Here is a 23520-nt window from a genome sequence, read left to right on the forward strand (position 1 = left end):
ACCCAGTTTTAATTTTCAAAACGGGCGGACGTCAAATATACATTACAATATTCGAGTAGTTTTAGTTTTAGTAGATTCTAGATTTATGAAAAACTAGAAGTTAAAAAAAGATTATGTTTATAAATGAGCAAAGGAGCAATAGATACTCAAAATAGTTTTATACAGGGAGTAAGGGAGGGGACAATGGGCAATTAATTCAATTTAAGAGGGTTCGCTGAAAAGCAATGAAAACTAGATTTATCAAGAAAATTTTACTAAAATTGTAAAGGGATCATGGTAACCTAATTTAGAACAAAATTAGTTCTAAGAAAAAAATCATTTACTTGAAAATTAAATTATCAACACATCACAATGTAGTAAACATTCTGTAATTAATCACTAGAAAAGTCTTGTTTAGATCTACCTCAACCCTTCTGATATATTTATAACTGACCCTAAATTCAAGCGGTTCTTAGATTATTTAATACATAAATATCACAGTAGAGTTTCTATACATGAAAAGACATTTTCTTGGGAAAAAATATTTGTTAAAACCAGCGATAAATAACAAACTTTTCTGTCTGCATATTCAAAACTAGCTCAGCTAGTTAGCGGGGCATTGATGCGCAAGTCCCCAAAATCAGTAAGAATCTGCTGTATTCTTGCACATTCTCTTTAAGCCAGTCCCCAAAGTCTGAGACTCCTTAAAAATTGAATATTCGATCCATTGTCCCCTCCCTTACTCCCTGAGTTTTATATATTTATGCCACATTAGGAAGTGAATTTAAACAAAAAAAATCACCCATCTTTTTCTTGTAAGAAATTTTAATAGCACCCCACTCCACCTTTCTTATGTAAACACCCCACTCATTTAAAACAGAGTTGCAGCCATACAAAAACTCCCCCCCCCTACCCCCCCCCCCTCTCCAGTATCTGTGAGTCCATCCATACGTCATCTAAAACTTGTTCCCAGTCCCCCAGGGCATCTCATTAGCCCCTCTTAAACAACAAGGAACAAAAACATGCCTTAATGGCGAAACTTTCAATAAAACCTAAAATTTATTTACAGTATTTACAAGCCTTAAACCATAGGGATTAAAATGGTGAAATGTCTTGAGGAACATTAACCCAAAGAGAAGGACAAAAATCCATTTATGAAAGTAAAAGGATGTCTATCCGTCTATATTTGTGTCTATAGCTTAAAATATAGCTAACCGCTTGACCAATATGATTCTCCTTTACATCCAAGGTTCTTATAGGTCTTGGGAATGTTTATAACTATTATACGGTATCTTTACATTCCAAAGAGAAATCACCCCTGGAAAAAGCACTTATTCTTTTTTTTTTTTTTTTAAATTCAAGTTTAGGGGTGAACCCCCCCCCCCCCCCCTTCCCGCCCCATTTTTCTGAAGTGCCATGAGAGGCCTCTAGGGGCGTAACCACAAGTAATGAATAATTTGCTATTGTATAAAGTTAAAATATTAGTAACGTTTAATCCCCCGAATAGTCTATTGTTTACTATATTAGTAAATGACTAACGGATAAAATAATAGTAAAGTTGCTACGCATCATAAAAATAAAGTAAAAGAAAAGAAGTTGTACAAAGAGGGGGAGAGAAGGGAAAGAGATTTGATGAGAGGCCAAACTTTGAAGAAAATACATGAAAATTTAATTCTAAATTTCCTATCTGAATTTTCCCCTATAATAATTGGTGAGTGAGAGGTACATAGGAGGATTTTTTATTCTTCTTGTAGGTAAGCAGTATATTCACCAATTAATATCATTTATTTCTAAAAGCAAAGCTATACTATAATTAGGGTCGATCCTACCGTACGTCCGTTGTTAATTTAGGCAGGTTAGAATCGTTCTATCGATTTTAAAATAGTGTTCTATTCATATAATTTTTGGAATATTGATTCTCAGGCTAACAAAGTACAAAGTTATAAGCGAATCATCTCTATAAACAAGTCCTAAAATTAAAAATAGTAAATATGTCCTTAAACAGTATCCTGCATTTAATCAGTTTTGCAACAAATTTACCTACAATTTTGTTTAGACTTATACATTTATATTCTGCTTATTCAGTTTCTTTAAAAACTTTATAATCAAGTTTTTATTCAAAATATAAAAAATGGACGAATTAAAGTTTTTACCAAAAAATACCATACTTGTCCTAAAATTAAAATAACTAGATGATATAAAGTGCTTTATTATTTGCTGATATTTAGGTAAAATGAGAAAACCTAAGGGAATTTCAAACTATTCAATATCATAAATTCTTCATAAAAATATGAAAACATTTTGTTACTTCTATAGACTTTAGTTCAAGTCATAGTTTAGAAATCTAAGTTTTTATTACAGGTTAGGTTAGGCTTTTCAAACATAGCAAAACTAGTTAAAAGTAACGAAAAATTTCTTTTTTAATTTAATTTGAGTTTTTGTTTTTTCAGAAAAACAAGAATAATTAATGAAAAAAAATACTTTGGTATATTTCATTGGGTTCAATTGTTTTTTGTGTCTTTGGCTGTTAGGTATCATTTTACTCTTCCCCCTAAAAAAACTGGATTAATTTTTTCAACAAATTGTGGATGATCCAAAACATGATACAGAATTAGTCTCTACAAATTTCGAAATTTGATAGTGTGGCATTTAAATTGCCAGATTTTTTCTTTCTCGAATATTCACAATTTACAAAATTGCGGGTAAATTTAGCTATAGTATAAACTAAGGGGCGTGTTGGAGGAGGGGTAAGCCCCTAAATCTTGTAAAGAGAGTGTGTTCAACCCATTAAACTTTTTAGTTGCAGTTGAATTTCCTCCTTAGTACCAAATCTTAATATAAACTTCAACCCCCACCACCAGTGCACTAATCTCAAATCTAAATTTAATTCTAGATCTTTAAACCGAGATATTAGTTTTAGTATTTGTCCAGTTAGATCTCAAATAACTGAACAGGCATGGACATATTCTTTATGAAGCTTAACATTGGTCATTGCGCAGTCACCTCTTCTGACATTTTCATGTAATATTAAAGACTTCTTTCTTTGTTTATTTAAAAGCACAATCTTACAATTATTTTAAAATCTTAGGTATCCTAAATTAAACTTTACAGAAAAATTTCCTAATGAGCGTATTCCTTACCACACTAGGTTGTTGAAACCAAACTTGCAAGAAAATCAATAATGAAATTTATTAGACATTCTTTTTTCATTGGGGTGATCTTTTAACTTTTTAAGTTTTGTAGCAGAAAATAATTTAGAAGCAGACGAAAGAGGACTTTGAAAAAGAAAGTAAGGTAGTTGACTGTATATACATCTATACTAAAGATCTGTTACTAAAATCTTAATCTTTAGACAAAAATAAACATACTTTTTTTATATAATAAGATATGCAGCATACATATGAGAGGTGTCTAAACTCTTTTTCATTTGTTTTCAAAAATCAAATCAAATTATTTTAGCATAAGTTACAATCAATTGTGTATTAATAATACAGCATACAAAAATTAAGTAGGAAAAACTCGGAATGGTTTTTAGTGGTTTAGTAAATAGTTATTTTTATTCTAATCAGCTATAGACATGGCATAAGAAACAAATGAGAATTTATTTCTTGTGATATATCCTTAACCAACAAAAAACACTGTTCCTTCCTGAATTAATAATGTATAACAAGTATATTAGTTTCCTATACATCACAGTTTTTAAAATAAAAAAATGACAAAAGTGTTTATTCTATTTACCATAAATCTGGAATAATATCTTTAATGTTATTGGAATCTGTTGTTTTATATCTATCCTCTGGGTGAAGCAATAAGCTTAATTAGCATAAAATATTTATTTAAAAGATTTTATTTGGTACACTTTATGGGAATAGTCACGTTCGTGGCAACGCCCCTTAAGGGGCGATTTGTCGTATTTTTAAAATGACTTTTTAAAGGTTATCTTAGGTAAGGTTAGGTTATGTTGGGTTAGGTGATTGCCCTACAGGGTTAGGCAAATAGCCCCGCAGTGTTAGAGCCCCCCGCAGGGGCTAGAAATAGGAGAAAAGCTACTGTGAAAAAAAACGAAGAATCCCTCTTAAGGTGCATTGCCACGTAAGAAACTATACCCCACTTTATTTATGATGTCAATTGCATATAAAATAAAATAACTGTTAAATACAACATCTTAAAATACTAAGACAGCAATTACTACAGTTTTTGTACAGAAATATACAGAAAAAACATATAATTGGCCTGATTAATGATTATTAATTAGTAGTTGTAGGGCAAATAGTTTTCCTTCAGATGAAATATCCATTCCATACCAATAATTTTCTGATATCATGTGAAATGAGCATTTATTTGGTTTCTTTGTTTTACAATTTAAGGTTGTGTGTGTGTGTGTGTGTGTGTGTTTGTGTGTGTATATGTAAAAAGTATTCCCAATCAGATAAATTTGATTATCCAGAAATAAAGGTTGAGGATTAGTTTGTAGGTATTATACCAAACCACCACATAAACCTTTTTATTCTTTTACCAACAAAAAGGTTACGTGATATTTATTATAACAATAGGAAAAATATAACATCTTGAAAAAGGAACGGTCAATTTTCCTTAAAAATAAAACACTTTAAAAAAAAGATATCTAAGATAAAAATTAATTCGCAAATGGTATTGCAAAACGTTTGTAATCTAATCCAATAAAATCACTACAAAAAGTACATGATCTTAATCGAGAAAAATTGAGTGTGTTTGTCGCATTAAAAATTTCTATACCTAGAATAGCCTAATAGCATCCTCAATCGGTTCAGTTGTAATCGAAATCTTAAGCTACTTGAAAAAAACCTTACTACTTTACATAATAGGAAAATATTAATAAATGAACATGATCTAACCCAATAAAAATCGGCACAAAATATACATGATCCCAACTCGTGACATGAATTAAGTGTGTGCGCCTAATTTTCTTTCACGGCGGTTTCCATGTTATCGCATATGGACCATTAACAAGTTTTCTTCATAGAAAAAACTTGTTTTATGTTTCATTGAGTTTATGTTAGGTTTGGGTTTCATGAGTCCAGCAATAATAGTATTCTGTCGGTATAGGGTTTCACACAGTCTTGATTCAAATTCTTTCAGAAAATTGAAAATTTTGTGGGAGGTGGGAGTACATCGGTGGTCCAAAATAAATATGAAGGAAAGTATCTCTTTTCCTTTATCTGAACTCTGCACTAACTTTTCCTAATCCTAAGCCTGGCTATTCAAAGACCTTCTACAAATTTGCTTTCTATTCTAAATCTACATCATAATCAAATATTTAGGTTGTTTATTTTCTGTGCTTTTTCTAATAATTGATTTGATAAAAAAAACCTTAACTAAAGGCTATTACGTATTTGTTGTTATTTGTCAGTTCCTTCATTAAGTATTATTTGATGAATTTCTAAACTAATTATGATACAAAATTTTACACTGCAAGTCCTAAAATATAGAAAGTATTACACATATAGTTGGTCCAATCCTTTTAGGCATTTCCAATACATAGTTGAAAGAGAGAGACTGAGAGAGATAACACGCAAGGCTCGGCAGTCGCTGCTCCATCCACCATTAGCCAGGCGGCTCTCAGAAGTCACACTGGATACTAAACCATTCACCCTAAGGTGGAATTCAGCCCAAATCACCAGCCACAGCTGTTTTCAATTAGCAGCCTTTTGCAGCTTTAACCGCAGTAATATTCATTTTGACAATTCAGACAAAGCTGAAGTAGCAGTCGTAACTAACCGCACGGATTCGAGAAAACCTAGCGACTTCAAGAAAGAATCAACCACTCTCAGCCAAACTAGCCTCAAAATTTTTGATTAGCTGAACTCCATATTACTTAGCCTACGACCCCTGATAGTAAGAATGAGGGAGATTTGGGTAAAATAACTTAAAGTACATGAGATAAGCTTTCTAAAAAAATTAACCAATTTATACTTTTTTTTGTTGATAGCCATAACAACATTATACAATAGATCAAAATGCAGAAAAACATAACTAGGAAAAAAGTTTTAGGCTAAAAGTGCTTTGGCCAGATAAAATATTCCTTTTGGATTGTTAGATTTCTTTCAAATTAACAAATTGATATAAAATCAAGGATAATATGCTGACAAAAAATAAATGAACATTGGTGCTATTGTTGTATCAACATTATACTGTTGAGTGTTAACTTAAGTAGATATTGGACTTTATAGATATAAATTGTAAAGATTGTGTGTCAACTCTTTAATATACATTAAGGTTCAAAGGGGCCAGCAAAATAAAGATATAAAACAAATAAAGAAAAAGCATGAAATATATTCTGGAGGGTATAGGGAGCATTTTTTGCCCTATCTGTATTATTAACACAAAATAGACGCTTTTTATTTAAGAAAGTTGATCACAATTATTTATGTAAAAGTTTTTTTTATGATATTGAACAAACAAATGATTTTATGAGATATTTTTCTTCTAACATTTAGTTTTATATTTGGGTAATCTGCTGTAAATCATAAGGCATGGCTGCGGCTGTGCATAATGTTAAGGATTAAACCAAAATCAAGCTGCAAAACTGCGCTGAAAGTATAAAATTATAAAATAAAGTATTTACCTCGGCTTTTGGTTCCTAACCTGAATAATCAGCCTTATCTGAATATCATCTTATAACGCTCAATAACCTCTATAGCCACATTTTAAGCTGCATACAGCCAGTGTTTCTAGCAGTCGTTGTTATTTAGATACAAGCACCGCAGCTGCAGAGATAGCCAGTTTATTTTTTTCATGAGATAAATCAAGCTAAAATGTTATGTATAATTAGGTATTATTTTGCAATAATAGCTGCAGTCGCAGAAATATAATACTTATTTTATTTTATTTCAAATATAATCTATAAAATGTTTACATTGGTAGCTGATGATAAAAATTGCAAAAGAATTATCCGATATTGTCCTTTTCCTTCCTGTTTTTACATCCATTATTATACATAATCCATGTAAACATGATGATAAAAATTTGAATACAATAATTTGCATACAAATTTTACATAGTTATGAAATATATGCAAAATCCACAATTTTTGCCATTGGACCATATCTACTACCCCAATCTTTATTTCATTCCAATAAAAAGTAAAAGTAACATGATATCTCTCTATCTTTAGCTAAGGATCTTGCTTACTACTAAACCGATATGGTTTTCCATTACAGTGAAGGTTTAAAACTAATTTGGTAGAAGATAACTATATAAATGATCCCTGTAAAGAAAACCTCCTCCAAACAAATGTCAGTTTAAGATATATAAGCCTCTAAACAATCCACCAATATGGGGAGCCATATGACATTCATTGATAAATGACGCGATTCTACCAAATTATCTTTTTATATCGTCTTGTCTCCGTATAATATGTCTTAATGTTGGGATATTTCTTTTAAAAAGTTTAATGTATTCAAATAATTGTATTCAAAAATATGAAAATACACGGGGACATTCAAATGACAAATACAAACTTTTTGTTTAAATGCTCACTAGAGTTGTTGTGAAATATCGAATAGTTTTTTGAATAATAAGTTTGATTTAATAATTTAGTCCAATTTTTCTTGTATTAAGAAATAACGATTGACTTTCGATATTCTTTATTAGATCGCACTATGATTCGGGTTAGAAGTTCTCTTAATTAAAAATGTAACAAAAAAAAACAAAAAAATTCTATTTGAGGCAAATATTTTATTTTTTCAAATTCATTGCTGTAATTGGACTGAGAATAACCAAATGTTTGCACTTACCCTACTTATGTCTTAGCCAGTCTTTTCTATTGCAAGATAGAACCATAGAGCCATCCTTTTGTGGTTTCCACCCCCCCCCCCCCCTAAACCAGACACCACCTTACTAATCCATGAAAGCATTCTTTTATTGTTTATTTTAATGTTTTCATATAAAACACAAGGAATAGATGAAAAGAATTTAAATAGTCGCCATTTCACAAAACTTTTCTATATTTTCTGTAGGGTTGGAAAATGTTATATTTTAACAATGGGAAATAAATTTTATTCCTAATATTATTTTTTATGCATTTTAAAGAGCAAAGCTTTTATTGGATAAATGATTTAGATTAGTATGAACTATGAAGTAATTAGATGTCTGTGTGATTGATGTCAGTCCAATAAGATCTTTAAAACGGGTTTACAAAGGGAAGCATTATATTCAAGTTTACCACTCTAACAAATTTCTTTATGAAAACAGTCCTAGAAAATTAGAAATAGTTTTTAATATTTAAATGTAAAAGGAGGTCTGTAAGTCCGTGTTTGTGTGTTTGTTTATACCAAAAAATATCGCCAACCGCTGCACTGGACTGATATGGTTCTTTTTTACAATGTAGCTTTTTATAGGTCCTGGGAAGGTTCATAAATATAAACACCATCCTTACAAGAGAAATTGCCTATAGAAAAAAATGACCCTCCCCAATTTACTTTTGCTTTCTAATCTAAAATTAAATACGGGGGCTACCCCCCTCCCACCAAAAGTGCCCCCAGTGGCCTCCAGGGGCGTAGCCGCTAGTACTTACAAAAGTAAAATAAATAAAATATTTGAACAATAGGTTCCATTTGGCACATACTTTATGAAAATATCTTTACTTTTTGTCCATCTAGAAAACCTTTTTGTCAATAAAATGCTAAAAAGTTTTCTGTTACTTAGGGTGCATATTTGACAATTGGTAAAGTAACTCTTACATCAAAAATGTACAATTTTAGATATTTTTTTTCTAAAAGTTGAATTCTTTAATTTTCCTTTTTCTGGAAATATACCATAGGAAAATTATAAATTCTTGACATGCCCTTTATTCTAATAAATGATTTTTAGATTAGGTTAGGTAAAGGTTAGGCCTCCACAAATATAGTCCCATCAGTGGAATTTGTAATTTTAGCATTTTTTTTATAGTTGACTTTGTTTCATATAAATCTATACAAAATCTCTATATTTTTAGCGTGTAATTGTAATTCTTAGTTAGAATCCATGTATAGTATATCTAATACTTATTTCAATTTTTAAAACTTTTTGCTTCCCTAAAAATATTTTGATCCTCTTGATTGCAATTGTTAGTAGAGTAAGTAAATCTCCTATTCTCTAAATTGTCAAAAAGATATAGCAGTATGAATAGAATATTTATATAATTTTCAAAAATTTTCTTTCTTTTTGTTTCTTTGATTAACCTTAATGAATAATTAACTTCATTTTGACTAAAAAACAACATTTGATATTAGTTACTTATTTAATTTATTCTTTTTCCAAAATTAATCCTTTGTTTTATTGTATAGTTTGTATTGCTATGATTTCTTTTCCCTAGGAATTAGTAAATCTTAAATATAGTTGGTAGGTATACTGGATATTGTAACTAGGGTTCGAAGCCGCATTTTGGACCAACAGCAATTTTTTCAGCATTTATTTTTTTGGGGGTCTAGTCTTAAAAGTTAATCTATAATACAAAGTAGCTTGAAATCTGTCCGTCCGTCCGTCCGTCCGTCCGTCCGTCCGTCTGTCCGTCCGTCTGAAGCTTAAGATCTCGGTAACCACTGAACCGATTGGATTCTACTCTTCTGGGTATATACCTATTGGTCCTGTGGTGGTTTTAAGCTATTTTCTTGGGGGGTGGGACACCCCAACCCCCCCAAAAACAAAAAAAATCCCCCCCATTTTTTTTTTTTTGTAACCTTTGTGGAAGATTTCCACACTTTTTTTACCATCTCTTGGGGCAAAGCCCCTAGAGGCTAGGGGCGAAGCCGCTAGTGTATCTTATAAAGTGTTAAGAACTGAAGAACTTTTTTGGGGTGGAATCATCACACGATATTTCAGATGTTTATCTCATATGTTACCCAAACAAAGGCAAAACTAAACTTATTTTTGTATTTACTTATATCAATCAGCTTGCAGAGTTTTAAGTTAATAGGGTAGTTCTATCATGCACATTTATTTAAAGAATCAACAAAATTTGCTGCGGAAAACCTATAAAAAAATTTGGAGATTGTTGATCCCTAAGTTTTATACCTTTCCCTCTTTTTGAGCCAATATTATAGAAAATCCAATCCACCTACTAGATAAACTTTCTTAATTTTCTTATACTCAACACACACTCTCATACACACACACATACAGACTTACTGACTGCCAAACAGACAAACACATGGAATAAACCTACAGTTTTAACCCCAACAAATGGAATTTTAAATGAGTGTGTGTGTAAGCTAAAGAAGGGTTGAAATGATTCATAAATGAATTAACAAGAATGATAACATTAAGAAAATAGCAAAGTCAAAAAAAATAGTCGCCCGACTTTAACAATAATAGAAATCGAGCAATAAAAATGCCAAGCTATTGGAGCTTTCAAACAACAGAATATATTTTACTTATTTAACACCGATATTAACCTCTTAGAAATCATCTAAAATATAAGATACTTAATATGCAAGTATTTATTATGCTTATTATACTTTTGAAAGATGGAAACTAATAAAAGGACTATGTACTTGCTTGCCTAAATCAGTAGTCAGACAAGACATAAGTGTATAAAAGCTTTGCCTAAAAAAAGAATATTTACTCCGCCTGAAGATGTTTTTACAGCAAACATAATTTCTATACTCAACTGTAAATGAACTCTTTTATATTCAAACATTTAAAATTCATAGAATGTTAAAAAGACATTAAAAGAAACCATACTTTTAAAATTAGACTACAGTTGATGTGTATAATATTGCAACGAAACTCCAATTACTTTTATAAGCATTCCTGTAACAATCAAGAATGATCTAGAAAGAGTTGCTACTCTGTAATTGATTCGTTACAAGAAATGTGGTTATTTTAAATATGCTGATCTATAAATCTAATAGATACAAAATTTTCCGGATTTTTAAATTTGTGGTTTAACAATGATTTAGAAGAGTTTTAAAGCGTAGCATCTCCAAATCAGACTTTGTAATGTTTGCACGTTCATATCTATATTCTATATTTTATGCATTTTAGACCGATTGATGTTTCTTTTTCTGACTCTAAAGATATTCCATAACATCAATTTTAAAGCGCTATCATATTGCGCTTCGCTTTTATGAAGAATGTTGTTAATTCATCATCTGTATAAAAATAAGTGACATTTTTCTTATTTCGAACATCGTGTTTCAGGTCGATAATGATGAATTAAATTGAAGCTAAATTCTAAAATTAGGTATGCAATCTCATTAAGGCTAAATTTGCAACTGCTTGTTTTTTTAGGTTGGTAAATTTTATTTCCTTTGCCTAACCCCTGCGAAGGCGGCCTATATCTTCGGTGCAATTCCCTAAACCAGCGGCGGGGCTAATCAGTGGAAAGTATCCAATATAACCTAACCTAAGATTCTAAACAATCAAAAGAAAAACTACCCTTCCTCTATTTTCTTAAATTACATAAAAAAAAATAGGTAGATTGGAGGGGGTTCAGAACTCAACAAGGCACTTTGCGCAAAAGCGCCTTCCAATCTGACAGAAAGCATTTCATAACCGTATTATGAGTAATCCATGGCGCATATGTACAGTACACCTCCAGCACATACAGCTTACAATATTAAAAAAGTTTAGCTCAACCAAATCTAAACAATCCGCTTTTAATGAATATTGTGTTGAGTGATGAGTGGGGGGAGGGGTGTGGTAGGGGCAGGTGGGGGTAGGTAAACAGACTCTAATATAGAAAAGGGTTAGAAAATGAAAATCCCTTGAGTTCAATCCTTAAAACTTTCATTGTTAAATTAATTTGTTGTTAAATAATATCCTTATAGTATGTTTATATATTTTTTACTGCAATATAAAACATCATCTTTTATCATTTTTATGGAAATTGGACCCTTTTGAATTATATTAAATACTTTTAGTCCTTGCGTGACCCTGTCCTTAAGAAGTACTGCCACTGCATGGATTTTCTATTATAAGCTTAACTTAAAATAAGAATCAAAGTTCGTGTGAATATAATATGCAGTTATGAAAACAACTTACATTTAGGTTTTGTGAAAAAAATGCAAATATTATCATTAAAAAAAGATTTTATTAAAGAATTATGTAGCGAAAGAGTGTTTTAACGTTAGACTTTTAATTACAACTAATTAATTCTTTTTAAAATTGATGAAAGTAAAAATTTTAAATAATTTTTTAGTATTGATCCTTTAGTTTTGCTTACACTCAAGGATGGACCAGGAAAGTACGTGACACACAAGCTCAACCTAAAAGCTGGTTCTAAAAATTAAATTTATATTGAATCACAGTAAATTTTAGGTAAATCTAGTTAGCAAATGTGCTGTTATAATAAAGTTATTTACTAACACTGAAAGTCTTCCAAATTATTCTTAGATATTCTTTACCCCAATACTTTTTAGTCTGGTATTTAGTCTAATTTAGAATAGGGAAAAATAATAAGTCTTTTTTTCCACTTTTTCTTTAGTTACATGTTGAAGGATACAATATTTATGAATTCATTTTTTCGGCTATTTTTCAGTATAAATTGTAATAGCTGTAATAATATTTTGGGATTCTCAGGGATAAGGGATAGGAAACCTGGCCATAAATTAGGTCTCGGCCTGGTTTTGAAAGGGATCATGCAACTTTTACCATTTGCCTAATTTAATGACCTTACTGGCGGACGGCTCATATTGGCTACCGCTCTAAACCAATAGTGTTCTGTGATTTGGGCTTGTTTTGTATCAACCAATCACCAATTGGCGGAGCCAAAACAAGCCCAAATCACAGATGGCGGAAATTTTACAAGCAGACAATTCTAGAAAAAATAATGATTTCGTCTGCTACGAAAAAATAAATATAAATGGTGTTAGATCACATTAGTTTAATTATTAAATCTGCTTAGAGTTAAACATTAAAAAAGGGCCACATAGAAAAAACAAAAATAACGGGATTATTTTTTTGGAAAGAAGGTAGCTACGAATTTTCATTTGGTAGTTAATAAATTAGATGTTGTATTTTGAATTTTAAAAATTTAGTACGGAGTTGATACAACACCTTCACCCTAATTTTGATAGCCTGATATCTAGTTGCCGAATGTGTACGCAGTTTCCTGAGTGTTTCCTCATCCTAGCTCAATATTTACTACTAGCTACAAATCTTCAAACTTCCCTTAAAAAAATCAAAATTTGAATGTGTAAACGATTTATACAATATACATTATAAATTTGAATTTTTTAAATTTTGATTTTTTTTTTTTTGAAGTTTGAAGCTTTTTTAGCTAGTAGTAAATATTGAGCTAGGATGAGGAAACACTCAGGAAACTGCGTACACATTCGGCAACTAGATATCAGGCTATCCTAATTTTTGTACAATACAACACAGTACAGATATATCATTACATTATATCCAGTATAGTATCCAAAGAACTTGATAGAATGTTACCCAAGTGCATATTTATTTATTTATTTTGAATTTTAATTAGCAATGAAATTTTCCAATAAAATTTTTACTCATTAATAAAAATGCAAATAATACAAACTAAAATCTGTCTGAGGGAAACCCAACGATAGCTTTCTGACAGTTCAAATTACCAAAGTAAAAGATAAAAAATTTTGGGAGAGAAAAAACTTCATTTTAACAAAAGCCATTAATATATAGGTTTATAAAAAGCTATGTTTTTTACTTTAAACTAGCTACCTGAATTTGATTCTATACTTTATCTACACACACACACACAGCTTTTTCATTAGCATTTTATACGAACCACTGCGCTATCCCAAAACTGGTTTATTAGGCTAGAAATAGGCCTAGGCTTGAAATAGGCCTGAAATAATATTTTCCTACGTTTCCCATCCCTTATCCCTGGGGATTCTATAATGTAAAGTTGTAAAGATAGACTGCTGTTTTTATTATTTTAATAAAGAGAAACCAGGTTTATATACTTTTACATCTTTTTTAATCTTTTTATGATTTCTGAACATATGCTCTATAACTCACTTTGTCCGTCCACCCATTCATTATTTTTTTGTCATAAATTAAACTTCTTATACATATCATAATGTAGATTTAATGTAGAACATTGTATCTTAAATTGAAATTAAATTTCTATATGAATATATTGAATATTAAACCAATTAAAATTGGATCGTTTTCTGATATCAAATTTCTAGTGCAGACTTCTTCTTCTCCTTGTATCTTTCACTTCAGCAAATTCGAGTTTTTATAAATATCTTACTCTTTTTTTTAAATACTTTTTTTTACAATATTACTGGCTGCACTTGATTAGGTAAAATACAAAATTTCGCAATTTACAACTTGAAGTCCTGCAATATAAAATACTTTTTTTAGTAACTTAGCACCTAGCCTTTAGGGGAGGTCGGGAAAGTTCAGAAAAATAGCTTAAAACCAACACAAGATTTTTATAAAGCTTACCTGAAAAGTATAACAAATTAGGTATAGGTTAACTCTAGCTGGCTTTATATTGAGTATCAATGTATTCTGTAATAAATTATTTTTATGTCATCAGAGATACGCTCAAGTGATAAAATTACATTATCTTTGCTTAAATTTTTTTAAAGCCTTGACTTTTTGTGATGTTGCATACCCCAAGAGAATGGCGCTAGTAAGAATTTATCGATCTTAAACTTTGATAGATTCCCTATTTAGATTTTAATGCAATAGACCAATTAGTTCTAGATTTTAGATAATATATAAAACAACATTTGTCTTGCTGTCCGTACATCTTTCCCTAGGAAGCGCTAGATCTCTTTCACCACGTGACCAATGAGGATCTGCTTTTAATAGAATCTACCTAATAGTCACACCATGGTTTTAAGATATTATAAAAAAGTTAATCTTAGATCATATTGTCAAATGATGGATTTACCTATCTGTCCTTTTTGACCAAAACCCCTAGATGCAAGGGGCGAATATACTTGCTTTTAATATAGGTCAGGTAAAATACATTAACGAAAAAAGACAGCAAATTGAAAAAATAGGAGTTTATTCCTATTTAGCTCAAAAGATAAAATTTTGTTGAATATATCATTTTCTATTCGTCTCTTAATTGATTAATGAAAAAAGAAAAGTATTAAGGTTTTAAGTTTTATGTCTATTTTGTGATTAAAGAATGGTATGTTGGGGGATCCGAAGTCTGCATATTAATTGGTATTAATTACGTTGATTAGAAAGTCAGGAATAAAAATTCGGTAAATGAGCAAAATTATTGAAATCTTGCAAAAAAGTTGAATTCGTGTGATAAAATAGTAAAAAGTGCAAAAAAAGTGCAAGTATTGAATGTGCAAACTTTTTTATTCTTAAACATACATGACTGTGTTATGCTTTTCAATAACAGGTTTTTGGTCATAAGCTGTTTCTACAGAATTTATCGCTTTTATTTATAGAGGTTTGCTGTCTGTTTGTACAAAAAGATCTCGTAAACCCCTGAACTGATGGTTTACCATTACACTAAAGGTGCTTCTTAGAAGAGGTTAAAGGGTAGTTCAAGACTTACATAAAACATCGCCCCTATATCTTTAAATAAACCCCCTAACCAAAACAGTTCCAATTTTCTACATTACTAAAATTAAAGATAGCGTGGTTCCTCTCTTTCCCTCGTAGAATTCCTCAGGAAAATTAATTCTGTAATTATTCCCATTTCTATTTCCATGAAAAATATAAACCCTTCTTCTTCAAACATAGAGAATATATACACTTCTTGAAATATTAATGATCAAATAAACTACACATTTTGCTCTCATCATAATAATGCAGGATTGATGAGTTGAATGGGGGTAAATGAGTAAACACGTTCTTAGCTTCATCAATTATTAATGCGTTATACCCAAGATAAAGATGAAGGGTTATGCTATTTACATTTTACATCTGGCTTATTTTTAAATTCAGACAAAATATTTAAATTTTTTCAAGATATTATAGTAGAATAGATTTTTGGATTTCAAAAAAGCTTTTGACTCCGTCTATCTTTCATGAATAAGCTCTACAGTTGTGACCAGTAATTGTTTGAACAAGCTGCAGCTTTTACTATAACCCAACACCTATTTTTTAACATTCCATAGCCAAAGCCTCATCTGACAATTGTACAATAATTCACAGCTGTAATCCAGCCGCTCAAACTTTGTAAAGCCTTGCACCGCTAAACATGGCATCTAAGCATGGCTAAATGCAGTCTCTACCATTTTTAGCGATTTGTATCAATAGATAGCTCAAAATTAAACAAAAAACTGTTGTTTGATCATTAACTTAAATAACTACACTTTAAAGTAAAAAGATAAAAACAGCCCACCAAATAAAAGTGTAAATATTTGTATTCAGATTTATTCTGTTCTTGAATTGATGTTGAGGGGTGAAATATTTATGACCAGAGGTGCTAACTAAGTCAGGAAATAGATAAATCTTATCATTCAATATATATCAATTTCAGAATAAATTTATCAAACAAGATTTGTGTCCATGTAAATAAAAAAAATATGTATGTATGTATAGGTAAAAAAAAGAATGTTTATAAATGATTACAGTATTTTAAAATATATATAAAAAAAAACAAGGATGACAACATTCTTAAATGCGTAGCTCTAAAGTCAAACGGTACAACCAACAACCAACAAGTATGAACACATGTAGAGTGTCAGAACTGAGTAAACAGAAAATCAATTTAAAAGTATACAAAAAATTGTAAATATACTTGATGGAAAATTAACTACATAACTAAAGGATTCTGTTTAAAGACATACCTACTTTTTTTTGACCTAGTTCAAATATGCTAACTGTGATGAACGTTCTAATTATAGAAAAGCTTCGCTTTAAAAAATTTATATCATATGATTTACAAAAGACTCTAATCAGACAGGAAATAAAATAATCTGTCAGAATGTATTGAGATATAAAATATGATCTCCTCACATTTATACTGTCTAGGTCAACAATACTAATATCGTAAACCACACCAAACATCAGACAGGGTTGTCAGATCTCTTGAAAAATACGTAAATCTCACCAAGCATAAGACAAGAGTGCCAGATCACCTGAAAAATGACTTAAACAACACAAAGAATTAGACAAGGGTGTCAGGTCACCTAAAAAAGGATGGAAATTGCATTAGATAATAAACAAGTGTGTCAGATCTCCTGGAAAATTATGTAAACTACACCAAGCAACAGACAAGGGTGTGATGGCACCTGGAAAATTACGTAAAACACACAAAACACAAGGCAAGGGTGTCATGTCATCTAAATAATGACGTAAACCACACCAAGCAACAGACAAGGGTGTCAGAACATCTGGATAATGACGTATATATCACCAAGCAACAGACTAAGGCGTAATGTTACCTAGATAATGATGTAATACTCACCAAAAATCAAACATTCTATATCTTTTTAATAGTGATATTATAAATATGGGGTACTAGAAAGGAAATATACAGTGTGTTTTTTTTATGAGAACTTTTTTGAAAGCAATTTTACCCCACTTATATTTATCAGAATTTAATGATTAGTGGCTTATTTTCTTTGTTTTTAAAGGCAATTAATAGAACAACAAAAAAATATTTCAGTTTTTATTTAAAAAGTACAGTAAAATCTAAATTTCAAAACTTAGGTGTCAACATATAAAAATGGTTTTAGCGCATTTTTCTTTAAAAAAATGGATTTTCTGTAGTCGACTTTGGGGGGCCAGTACTCCCTTCCTGGTTGAGATATGACCTTCAAACTTTGATATGTTCTAGTACATGTCCCTAATAGTATCTGTATACATTTTAAGCTCTATATCTCAACTTTGAAGTGTTTAGCAGCCATTCTTGCAAAAGGTTGATTATTTTAGCATAAGAAAAATGCGCTAAAACCATTTTTAGATGTTGACACCTAAGTTTTGAATTTTAGATTTTACTGTACTTTTTAAATAAAAACTGAAATATTTTTTTGTTGTTCTATTATTTGCCTTAAAAAACAAAGAAAATAAGCCATTAATCATTAAATTCTGATAACTAAAAGTGGGGTAAAATTGCTTTCAAAAAAGTTCTCATAAAAAAAAACACACTGTATATATGGCACCCATTTTCAAAAGAAATATGGGTACTAAACTAAATGGGGTACTAGAAAGGAAATATATATCTGGCACCCATGTTCAAAAGATATATGGGTACTAAACTAAATGGGGTACTAGAAAGGAAATATATATCTGGCACCCATGTTCAAAAGATATATGGGTACTAAACTAAATGGGGTACTAGAAAGGAAATATATATCTGGCACCCATGTTCAAAAGATATATGGGTACTAAACTAAATGGAGTACTAGAAAGGAAATATATATCTGGCACCCATGTTCAAAAGATATATGGGTACTAAACTAAATGGGGTACTAGAAAGGGAATATTAGAACAAATCTCATCTACTTAGGAGGGATAAGAGAATACTTTTGAGGTTTTACTACAGGTCAATTTACATTTAGATATTATCATTGTTATTTTTTATATTGATACTAAATTTTTCAATTGAATTTTCAAAAATGAAAGAAAAGGCAAAAACTGAAGATTTATTTTTTATTCACTGTTATGAATCTGGATACAAACCGGTTCTGATTCGTTTTAAAGATATTTACATTAAAGTAGGATGATAACAATTACACTACAAAGCCAGGTATGGCTATAGGTTTTAGTCTTCTCCACGCACATTGAATCATACTTTCCGCACTTTAGTTAATGCATCCTTTGGATATGAGGTTTTATCAGCACCCAACAAATAACCTTTCAATTGCAAACCTTTGTGTGGAGTTCCACCTGCAAGGTAACGAGTTGTTCCTGTTTATGGATCAAGTCACCTTCTTCCTTTACTATTAATATCTCGTGCATTAAAATTTTCATCATTTTCATTCTTTTAGAAATATTTCTTTTTTTTGTTTGAGCTATGGCTTGTTGTGTATAAAAGAGACTTAGTTAAACCAACAAAATACTAATTTGATAGCTTAATGAATATTGATACAATAAAGGCTGTGCCTGTTTTTTAGTTACTTTCAATTTAAGATCCTGTAAATAAAAGCACAGAATACTTAATTTTATATAAATATTTGAAACAAAGGGCAAAGGTTTCTGTAATTCCATTGCTAAAGAGATTATAGAACTAATGGTTAAATATATTTGTATGAGAGGATCATATGAATTATAAAACTAGAAACAAAGAACATAAGGATCCATAAATATGATTTTATGTGAAGATAGATTTTCAGGAATTAGGAACACTTTTATTCTCATCTATTATTAATGTTGCTTTGAGAGGTCAACATCTTTAAAGGTCCATTCATAATAATAACTATCTGATTACATTCACATTCGCTTAAAAAATGCTAGAAAAACCATTATTATGGTTTGTCCCTGATTGTCTATATTGTTGTATTGCACACAAGACAGCTAATAAGATATGAGTGGGGGAGTTGTCTCTACACACAAGGGGTGGTAAGATGCACTAATTATTCAATCATTCCAGACACAATTATACACACAAACTATCACACCTGTCCTGAACTAGAATTAGAAATATTCCAGACATAATTATACACACAAATTTTCACACCTGTCCTGAACTAGAACTAGAAATATTCCAGACATAATTATACACAAACTATCACACCTGTCCTGAACTAGAACTAGAAATATTTCAGACATAATTATACACACAAACTCTCACACCTGTCCCTAACTAGAACTAGAAATATTCCAGACATAATTATACACACAAACTATCTTACCTGTCCTGAACTAGAACTAGAAATATTCCAGACATAATTATACACACAAACTTTCACACCTGTCCCTAACTAGAACTAGAAATATTCCAGACATAATTATACACACAAACTATCACACCTGTCCTGAACTAGAACTAGAAATATTCCAGACATAATTATACACACAAACTATCACACCTGTCCTGAACTAGAAATATTCCAGACATAATTATACACACAAACTATCACACCTGTCCTGAACTAGAACTAGAAATATTTCAGACATAAGTATACATACAAACTATCACACCTGTCCTGAACTAGAAATATTCTAGACATAATTATACACACAAACTATCTTGTCTGTCCTGAACTAGAACTAGAAATATTCCAGACATAATTATACACACAAACTATCACACCTGTCCTGAACTAGAACTAGAAATATTCCAGACATAATTATACACAAGAACTAGAAATATTCCAGACATAATTATACACACAAACTATCACACCTGTCCTGAACTAGAACTAGAAATATTCCAGACATAATTATACACACAAACTATCACACCTGTCCATAACTAGAACTAAGAATATTCTTTGCAAATGAACATAATTTTCATTTTTTTTTTCAAACACTTTTTCTTCTTTCATTTAACTTCATACCATGGTCCTAAACATAAAATAAAAATTTCCAGTACAAAAACTTCCTTTTTAGTTTCAGCAAAGTGTGTTTTTGTGGAGTTCAGACACCTTGAACCTTGGGTGCCAAATCCAATACTTTGTATTGATGAGCTACAATATTGTATATATATATCATATCCGTACACATATCATACATTGGTATATACATTATACATGTTTAGATGTATTGAGAGATACAAAAAAAATTTATTAGACCAGGAGAAATAATAGTTACTCGAGAAGAAATATGTTTGTTTTTTACCTTAAGAATATACAAACACCGATGACCAATAATAGGCCAAAAAACAGACTAAACTAACAATGCAATGGAAGGCCAGTATACATTTCAATTGACCATTGATAGGCCAGTATGACGTCATTTTAGGCCATTTTATTTAGGATTTTGAATGTTTATTGTATTGCATTTAATTTGTAAATTTTATCTTTTATAACATTATGAAGTTTTTTAAAATTGGTAAAAGAAGCAAAGATATCATAATATCATGTTGATCAAAACCATATAATAAATATACTGAAAAACTTTTACATTATTAACGTTATGCTATCTAAAATAAAAATCATTATACGAGTCCTATGTATAATATATCACGCTTGGTTTTTTATTAAATGAATAAGTTAGGGTACAATGTTTGGCACCTTCAATATAAGTAAATGATAATAAAAAACCCATAGAATGCGATAATAACTTCAGAAAAATCGAAGAAAATAGTTTTAATACTTAATTAACGTTTTTAAGTTTTTCTTCAAAAAGTTTAGATAAGATGCCTTTAAAAGTCGTCTATGATTTTGTCAGGGATAAAAATGTAACTTTAAAATAAGAATTACAACATATTTTTTCAATTAGTACAAAGTAAAATTTTGAACATTTTATTGATCAGTATATTTTTTAAAATGTGAAGTAGAAACCTGAATATTTTATCATGAAAATTGTGTTATGATTTGATTGTCTGCTAGATTACAAGAAAAAAGATACTGACAGTACTTGTTGGTTCTTTAAAAAAAATTAGGTAGATTACTTTTAGAACCCCTCTTTTTGCAACGTTATTTCAATAGAACAGAGCCGTAGTCTTAGTGTACTCAATATCTAGACAGCCAACCATTGTTTTAGAATTGTTCAATTTTTTAAACTTCTGATAAAAACAGAATTAATGGTATTTTTGTAAATATTATACCTCCAAGAAATGGCTATACTTCCCAATCATATGTTGTGTGATATTTAAGAGGAATTATTTTGATATAATGTCATTAAAATATTCGTTAAAAAAAGTGCTATTCTAGCTTATACTTTACATTTTAATGTGTATGATAATTCAAATAAAAGATAATGAAGATTTATATTATATTTAATTGTTATAATTATAAAGAAAAACCTGGAAACAGTAAAAAACTGACTTTATTTTATTGACGTAGGGAAAATTTTGTCAAATATTTGAATAAAAATACAATATAAAACAAAATAAATTATTTTTAATATAGTCACAAAAAGGCTTAATGAGTTTAGGAAATATTTCATTTACTAATCATGTCATTTAAACTCTATTACACTGAATACAGTGTAAAAAGATGTTCTCGTTTTAATTTTAAGTAATTTGAAATGCATTTTAATACCTTTTAATGATTTATTTTTTGAAACATCTTTTTATAAAATGTTATTGATTTTTGAAGTTATATGTTAAAATGTTTTTAAATTTTGTTAACATTTTGTTTTAAATGTAGAAAATTGGTAATTCTAAACATTCAAAAAATGATTTTATTAAATTTTCATCACTTAAATTGCATGTTTGATGAAATTTTCAACTGATAATTCAAGAAAAATCGTTTAAGTTTTATTATATTTTACTTTGAAATGTTAAAAAAATATAATTGTTGTAAAAAATGTGGAAGTTATACTTTCCTCAAAAAAAGACCTAAAACATGCAAATTAACACGTGTAATGAGATTTTTTTTCTTTTAGGTTTAATTTTAAGTAATTATTGATATTTTTTGTAAAAAGGATTTTATATAAAAAGTTTTAAAACTCGAGTTATGTAGTGGTTCTAAAAAAGGTTGCGAATTTATGCAATTTTCTTGCAAAAAAAATTTTCTAGGATTTTAAAAATAGCAAAGGGTGTTATTAGACGTACTTACAGATACAATTGCAAAGTCATTTTGGCCAAACACTAAAATAAAGTTTTGACATCTGAGGGTCCAACCGTGATATTCCAACCAAAATAGAATTAATATGAGAGCAACAATATACAAACTAATTAACAGACATTAAAATTTTATTATTTCCTTAAACTTACAAACATACAAATGTATTATTAAATCAACGTGGTTAGAGGTCGTTTACAGGAATGGTAAATAAGACCAAAATAACAAAAGAGAAGCTACTTATAAAAAAATTATTTAAAATTCTCAAATTATTTTAGGTATTAAATTTGTTAATTATCCTTTGAATAACGATTATCTACTTTTATCTTATCTTTGGATTTTTATAAATATTTAAAACATAAAACATGTAGCTTCACATCACTTAAAAAGTAAAGATATTCCTAAAGAAACAAGGATGACAACATCTTAAAGTAGCGAAGTCTATAGTCATAAAAGAATTTACATAAGGAAAGGAGGGACAAAGAGAGTTTTTAGACTCAATGCTAACATCTTGAAGAAACGAATGGACATTTCAAATTTTAGAGTAGCTTTTTTTTGTAGATTTTAACAATTGTTAAAGCTTAAAAGCAAGTGCCATTTGTCTAAAATGATTGCTTTAAAAATATTAAATTCAATAAGAATACATACATAAAATACGAATTGCGCCCTTAAACCCCATGCATTGTTTTGGTTTTATTATGTATTTGCATATTTAATTTCAAGGAAACCTAATGCAGTTGGGGTCATGAAACTATTATTCATCTGTTTTTACATAGAAATTCAAACTTATGAATTTTTTTTTAAAACTAAAAATTATAAAAAAAACAAGATTTTTCAAAATGATTTATTCCCAAAGATAATTTTTAAAAAATATAACTACTTCCAGAAATCTAAAAAATGTGATAAAAAACCTCAAATTTCTTTTCTGTTAAATATGTCAAAATTGACCCCTTTTTAGTTAGTTCAGCAATCCTTTTTTCAGGGATTAAAAGACATA

The sequence above is a fragment of the Acartia tonsa genome, chromosome 1 (assembly GCF_053477335.1).
Source record: "Acartia tonsa isolate MP-2025a chromosome 1, ASM5347733v1, whole genome shotgun sequence".
In the NCBI taxonomy this organism is placed as follows: Eukaryota; Metazoa; Arthropoda; class Copepoda; order Calanoida; family Acartiidae; genus Acartia; species Acartia tonsa.